This window comes from Capra hircus, chromosome 23 (assembly GCF_001704415.2).
Source record: "Capra hircus breed San Clemente chromosome 23, ASM170441v1, whole genome shotgun sequence".
In the NCBI taxonomy this organism is placed as follows: Eukaryota; Metazoa; Chordata; class Mammalia; order Artiodactyla; family Bovidae; genus Capra; species Capra hircus.
Window position 1 is genome coordinate 17,302,191 of NC_030830.1, and position 6,000 is coordinate 17,308,190.

General features: G+C 46.4%; 1 protein-coding gene across 1 annotated transcript in view; it reads right to left on the bottom strand.

The window, feature by feature from the left end:
• Window positions 1-5,790, bottom strand: part of LOC102189920 (cytidine monophosphate-N-acetylneuraminic acid hydroxylase) — an 82,647-nt gene extending 76,857 nt beyond the window's left edge. Inside the window, 1 exon segment of the mRNA XM_018038506.1 lies at window positions 5,547-5,790. The gene's annotated coding sequence lies outside the window, so the exon portion shown is untranslated.

The following is a 6,000-nucleotide window of genomic DNA, read 5'->3' on the forward strand; positions in this document are numbered from 1 at the left end:
AGAATACGTGACACTGACCACTACTCAAAGAATACCACTTGCAGGAAATGTGGTTATCCTGTTCAAACCGTTGGGTCTTGCATCAGATTTGACCTCACTTGTAGCCACTTATCTTCCTGGTGACCATCCTACGTATTGAGAAAGCACCAAGAGGAATATACTAACTTTATGTAGAGTCAGATTTAGGTCAGTAAAGGTCATAATAAATATAAGTGAAATAATTTTTCTTAAGATATTTACTTCCAGGGCAGCTACAATAAATGAAAGATACATGATTAAAAAGCTACTAGAACTAGACTCTCGGAGAAGGCAATGGCACCCCCACTCCAGCACTCTTGCCTGGAAAATTCCATGGGCGGAGGAGCCTGGTGGGCTGCAGTCCATGGGGTCGCAAAGAGTCGGACACGACTGAACGCTACTTGACTTTCACTTTTCACTTCCATGCATTGGAGAAGGAAAGGGCAACCCACTCCAGTGTTCTTGCCTGGAGAACCCCAGGGGCGGCAGAGCCTGGTCAGGCTGCCTGTCTACGAGGATCACACAGAGTCGGACACGACTGAAGCGACTTAGCAGCAGCAGCAGCAGCAGCAGCAGCAGCAGCAGCAGCAGCAGCAGCAGCAGCAGCAGCAGAATTAGACTCTAGGGAGATAAATGTGTGATCCCCTCGTCGTTTCAGCAGGTCCAATCTTATATTACATTTTTGAGGGGTGTGTATGGCTGAGTCTTTGCTGCCCCATGGACTTAGCCTGCCAGGCTCCTCTGTCTGTGGGACTTCCTAGGCAAGAATCCTGGAGTAGGTTGGTATGCTCTCCTCCAACGGATCTTCCCGACCCAGGGATCAAACCTGTGTCTCGTCTCTTACGTCTCCAGTATTGGCAGATAGGTTCTTTACCACTAGCACCACCTGGGAAGCCCATATTACATTTTTCTGTGTGTGTGGGAAATATCTGACCGAGTATCTTCCAGTTTGAAAATGAAAGAATGCATTCCCAGGAATTAGGGAAAGTGGTACGTTTGTATTTCCGAAGATGTCAGCACCTTCCCACGTGGCTGTTCTCACAAGGTGATTGACATTCCTCTCACTGAGATTTGTGTTCCCTCCACTGGAATCTGGGTGGGAGCTTGGGACTGCTCCAAACAACAGAGCATATGACAGATTGGTGTTTCGTGGCTTCTGAAGCTGGGTCTAAAATCATACAGCTTCCACCTAGCCCACTCTTTGGAGCCTGTCCTTGGAAGCCAGTCACCACGTTAGGAAGAAGCCTGAGCCACATGAAGGAATGATATGCAGGTGTCTGGCCACTCCAGCTGAGGACTCAGGCTCCATCTACCCTGGGCATGTGAGAGAGTGAGCTTTCCAAGGGCTCCATCCCCTCATCCCACCCCTGCTCAAGTCTTCCATCTGAGGCTCCAGAAAGCAGGTTGCAGAAACAAGCTGTCCCTGCCGCTATGCACTAACTGAGAATGCCTGACCACAGAGCCTGACCTATAGGCTCTGTGAGCATAATAAATGATTGTTTTCATTACCGGGGAAAAAAAGTACTCAAGTGATGCTTAAATTAAGTTTCTGTTAGTGTAAAAGGAAAACCTTACAGATCTTGTCAGGCTAGGAGGCTACAGACACACAGCAGTAGCCCCACACAGTCCAGTTAGAGAAAATTTACACAGAAGAAATAAAGCACAAGGAATCCCCCAACTCTCACTGGGGGGACTACCAGGGCCAGGTAGAGATGGTCTGCACCCACCACGGCAAACATGCAGCCAAGAAGGGCCAGCCTCTGAGAGAAGTCTGGATTCACAAAAGAAAGGACTTGACCTCATGCCAAAGGTATATCCACATGACACATTTAGGTTGTTGCAAATATAGGTTAACCTATGGAATACTCAGGTTCTCTCAACAATGGGAAATGAATGACAGGATTTCTAGGTCCAAGAAGCAGAATAGGGAGAACGCATGCTGAGGGCCTGGGTCCATACTGAAGGTCAAAGTCTGCACGCGGAAGGCCCTGGAACAGTCTTGAAGTGCTTCTCTATACCCAGAATGCTAGCATCAGCCAAAAGCCATGCTGCCCCTTTGCAGGTGGCTCTGGTCAGCTCGGCCGGGCAGAAGGAGATGGGTACCCAGGCCATCCAGATTTGTCTCCCAACAGATTTAAAGAGAAGAAAGGGAACATCTCCCCTAACCTTCTCCTCTGCCCTCCTCCCATCAATTAAAACAAGATTGAGTTATTTCTCACTCTTCAGTTTGACAGAATTTTAAAGATGAATATTATTCACTGTTGATGAGCACATTGGGAATGGTGTATGCATATAATAGTCACAGGGGTATAAACTGGTAGCTTTGGGGGGAAATTTGACAGTATCTAGCAAATTTTAAATGTATGTATCCTTTGATTCAGCAATTCTGCTTCAAGTATGATTTTTTAAAGAAGTGCTTTAGCATTTGTACAAAAAAAATGTCTGTTGAAAACAAAATATTAAAAATACCAATAGAGGAATGAGCAAATTAGGGCACATCCTTCTGTAAATATGGCAATTAGGCATAAAGTAGATTTATGGGTGGGGCTTCCAGGTGGCCCTAGTGATGAAGAACTCACCTGCCAATGCAGGAGATGCAAGAGATGCAGGTTTGATCCCTGGGTCAGGAAGATCCCCTACAGGGGAGCATGGTAACCCACTCCACTATTCTTGCCTGGAGAATCTTAGGGACAGAGGAGCCTGGCAGGCTACAGTTCTGCTGCTGCTGCTAAGTCACTTCAGCCGTGTCCGACTCTGTGCAACGCCATAGACGGCAGCCCACCAGGCTCCCCCTTCCCTGGGATTCTCCAGGCAGGAACACTGGAATGGGTTGCCATTTCCTTCTCCAATGCATGAAAGGGAAAAGTGAAAGTGAAGTCGCTCAGTCCTGTCCAACTCTTAGTGACCCCATGGACTGCAGGCCACCAGGCTCCTCCATCCATGGGATTTTCCAGGCAAGAGTGCTACCAGGCTGATAAACAAAATGTGCAAAATTGAGTCCTAAGTTATAATTTGCCGTACAAATTCCAGGAGCTATTTTGTGGTTGGTCTTCACTGGATAAAAATTACTTCTCTGTCAAGTTCAGAGTCACTCTGGGAAGTTGCAGAGTGCCTTATTTCATTTGTTTATGTAAGAAGAGAGAAAGGGCATGAAGGAGTAGGAGGAAGGATCAAACAATAAAACACTGGACAGTTGAGGATGAAGAAGAGGCTGATGACAAATGCCAGGTGTGAATGCTAGTTATGTAAAAAAAAGGAAAAAGTAATGGTAATAGTCAGGAAAGTCTTTATATATGTAATAAAGCGTTAAGCAAACAGTACATTTAATCCTCATAACCAGGAAACTCTTGAAGTTGAGAGGGGCTCCCAGAGATCTTCTATGCCAGTTCTCTCACCTGACTGGTTGATTTAGTTGCTAAGTCGTGTCCAACTCTTGTGACCCCATGGACTCTAGCCTGCCAGGCTCCTGTGTCCATGGGATTTCCTAGCAAGAATACTGAAATGGGTTGCTATTTCCTTCTCCAGGCTCACCTGATTGTTATTCCTTAGTTATGCTTGAAGGGAAATGATTGCAGGCTTTTCAAAATTATTGGAGCGGAGTCTCCAAACTTGGTTATGAGCTTCTTAGAGCTGCCATAACTAAGCATGACAAACTGGGTAGCTTAGGATAACAGAAAGGTAAGCTTTAACAGGTCTAGAAGCCAGAAGTCTTAAATCAAGTTATCAACAGGTTGGTTCCTTCTGAGGGCTGTAAGAAGAATCTGTTCCAGCCTTTTAGCTTTGGTGCTGGCAATCCTTGGCAGTTCTGGCTCACAGATTGTCACTTCAGTCTTTGCCTCCATCTTTAAATCACCTTCTTCTCTCTGTTTCTCTCCTCATCTGTGTGCTTTTCTGTTCTTATAAAGACATCTGCCATTGGATTCAGAGTCAGGTCTACCCAGATAACCCAGGATAATCTCACCTTAAAATTTGTCACTTGAATTGTATCAACAAAAACCCTTTTCCCAAATAAAGTCACATTCACAGATTCTGACTAGACATATCTTTGGATGGTGGGGCAACCAACCAACTCACCACACGTGCTTGTGTGATTTTTACTTTTGGAAGGCTTCTAGAAGAGAAATATATTCTAAAGGGAAGTAAAAGATAAAGCTTTTTTAAAAATTCACTTTTCCTAGGCAGTTCCCAGTGGACAGATGTAAATGGTTTGTAGTATTCTCTTCAAAACGTTCTAATGTTCTCTTTCAAAACTGGTCCAAGCTAAAAAGTTACTAAAACAGTTACCACATACTAAAGCCTTTCACCCTCCCAACTTTTCTTTATGAAAATCAGTTAAAGAAAACAAATTTTTTCAATTGCAGTGTCCTGAGAAATATAATTACTTGAGAAGAAAGAATGCATAAACAAGCAGCCTAACAGAGTTTGATGTGCTACCCACTAAATTTAGATTCTCTTTCCAGTGAGGTGGTGAGTTAAATATCTAAAGGACCCTCCTGCTGAAAACAACTAAAAACAGATAAAAACCTTAAAAGGGTTAATGAGCTGTCACAGAAGAAGTAAGCGCATCTCAAACCAAGGACTGAGCAATATAGAGGGAGCACTATCTCCAGCCATTTACCAGACAAGAAGGGAAGGGGAAAGGAAGATTCAGCTTTGAAGTCATAGCCTCAGAAGGGCTCCAGAGGCACAGCCCAGAGCCTGCCCAACCTGAGGGATCTAATACATCTTCTCCCCCAAAGTTGGTATCCCAGTGAGTTAAACCATCAATTTAGAAAGGAGAGAAAAAAACAAAACAAAACTCGACTTTCATCAATATTTTCAGCCTAAATTCACACTACCTGGGAGAACTGGAGAATAATTTAATTTTCAATGATCCTAGACTAGAAGCTCTCATAAACCTGGAAGAAGCAAATGAAGACCCTCTGGAGAGGACTCCACTTCTAATCCAACTGAAGACGATTCCTTCAGGTAAAATTCCAAAGCATCGAACGGCCCGTAGTACAAAAGAACTCAACTTTCAAAGCACCATAAGCCAATGCAACGCCATAAAAAGGTCCATAGTAGTATTATTAATTCAGTTCTATGAACTGAAACATGTCTCTCCCCATACTTACACATGTCACCTACGCCTAAAAGAGGTTTCAGGCAAATTCTAACCAAGAGAACACTGACAGAGCCACACTGACAATAGAAAAAGAATAGTTTAAGCAATAAACATTGCCAGAGATATAAGGATAAACGGTTCAGTTCATCAGAAACCATCTGAGCCTCCAGGGAAGCCCCTTTAGAAATCTTAGTAACTTTAAATTTGCATGCACTCCCAACAGCCTCAAGAATACTGGCAAATTCTAAGGAGTAAAAAGCAAGTTCAAAATCAAAATAGAGGTGTAAATACTCCCTCAGTAACGGAGAGCATAAGCAGATAAATGTATTTTAGCAATTAGTCGCGAGTGCGCAGGCGCAGCCGGCGGCGCGCTGAAGGTTCTGACGCGCCGGCAGCCAGCGAGCGAGCGAGCAGGCTTTCTCACCTGCGGCCCCTGAAGCAGGGTGTGCGGGAGGCGGGCCGGCGCCTGAGCGGAGGCGCCCCCGGAGACGCAGGCACAGCAGGAGTCTGGCTACCCTCGGAGGGGCGGGAGGGAGAGGCACCAGAGCTGAGGGAAGAGAAAATAGGCTCCACCACAGAGAGGTGCCTGGCTGGGAACCGCGTGGGAACAGGGGGCACCTCCTGGGCGCGGCCCAGGCGTCACGACTGGTACTCGGATCGGTTCCTGCCGTCCCGTTATCTCGGGAAAAGCTCCTCCCCGCCGCGTCACTGACTACTGAGGGCTGGAGGACCTCTGGCAGCCCGCCCCGCACCCTCCGCTCAGGCGGAAGGTCTCCGGGGCCTCCCGCGCGCACGGGGCGCTCCCTGCCCCCACTCTCTCTCCACCCGGACTCTCGGGGCAGCTCCCTCGCGGGGCTTCTTTTCCCTCGAGGGGAAGC